Raw genomic sequence first — 1,769 nt, forward strand, 5'->3', positions numbered from 1 at the left:
AACGGAGACAACGGCGTTGGGCTAGGTGCCGACGAACACCTTCCCGTCCACCACAGGTACAGCTTCTGTCCTTTTCGATATCCCTCATACCGCCCGTCATGCAGCAGCGCATAACCCACTATATACCAGTCAGAATGGGAGTGTTCAAACTCCTCTCCCGGCAACCACCCTCATCCCACTATCCCTTCAGGAAAACTTGCTCAGGGGACACAGATCGAGCTCCTCCAGCTGGCTGAAGACGCCGCTGCCCAAGGTATAGCGGCCGCTGTTTAAGCTTGTTTGTTTGTTTATTGGGGTTTAACGTCCCAAAGCGACTGAGGCTGTGAGAGACGCCGTAGTGAAGGACTCCGGAAATTTCGACCACCTGGGGTTCTTTAACGTGCACTGACATCGCACAGCACACGAGCCTCTAGAATTTCGCCTTCAAGAAATTCAGCCGCCACGGCCGGGATCGAACCCGCGTCTTTCGGATCAGCAGCCGAGCGCCGTAACCACTGAGCCACCGCGGGGGGTTTGTTTAAGCGGGGGGCGACTTCCTTTCGCTCCTCTACATCCGCTGGAAATAAAGTTTCGCCACCAGTCACACTCTAGCCAGATCGATCAGAAACGCCTAATCGCATTGTATCGCAAGAAAGCAAGAGCTATTGTAAAATGTTTCCAACATTTTACAAATGCTTCGAACGCTTTAAAACGATTAGAACAATTGAATATGAGCTATTATAGCCCTGGACTCAGGCAACCACCCAAGGGCATAAGTCTCCCAGTCATCCTTCGTAAGAATAAGTTCTTCTTTAACGCCACCTCCCAAAATTCCTCAGGGCCATGCATCGCTTATGGAAACATTTCGGTTTTGATGAAGTCATAACTGATCTTAAAAGCCGCTTAATATGCGGAGTTTATTGCAGTTAACATTCGTTTTAAGGGATAATAAAAAATAATTTATTTTTGCGATTTGAAGCTTCGCATGTTGTTCGTTGCGGAGTCAGTTTTAAAAGTAACATTCAAGAATACATTCTCGGTCAGGAACACATTGTAGAGAACACATCTCGAATATATTAGTCCCAAATAAATTAAATGTACAGTACCCCACTCAAGCTATGTTCTTCAAGCACGTTCTGTCCATTTTGTATCCCTAATCTGCGCTTTGTTCATGTGGCGCTAAACACACAGACATTTTCTGAAATGCGAATGCTTTCCTTGGCAGCCCCACGGGGACCGCCCTCCCGACTTCGATTTTAAAAGTGCAAATAGGTTCTGATGGTGTGTCCTTTTGATAACATCTGTGTGATGACATCAGCGAGGACTCATGAGGCTATGAATGCGCTGGTAAAAGTACACTTATCGCATTTCTACAGGATAGAGAGAGCTGGTATCCAAACACTCCAAGCGTTGGTTTCGCAACTGTTAACTTACGACTGTTACGCTACACTGTTCTTGTAATTAGCGCGATATGTTCACGGTTACTGAAATCCTTGTGCGTTATACTTTTCTAAACGAGTAAGCGGGTTCCAAATATTTTGTTCATACGCAAAACGTGCAACGAGGCTTCAGTGCATTTTTGACGCTGTTCACTAGTCCAGCTGACCTGACAACGAATGAATGGGATTCTTTGTTGCGGAGGCTTGTTGTCTAGAAGCCGGATTTCTGGCGAAAAATACATGCCAGTACATGTTGGAGGAAGACAATGTCAAAGTGACACAAATCATGAAACGCCATCAAAGGCAGAAACGACGCCAAGAACGACAGTGATCTGCAGCGGTGAGTTGCAT

This window comes from Amblyomma mixtum, chromosome 8 (assembly GCF_055824585.1).
Source record: "Amblyomma mixtum isolate Tamu chromosome 8, ASM5582458v1, whole genome shotgun sequence".
Lineage (NCBI taxonomy): Eukaryota > Metazoa > Arthropoda > Arachnida > Ixodida > Ixodidae > Amblyomma > Amblyomma mixtum.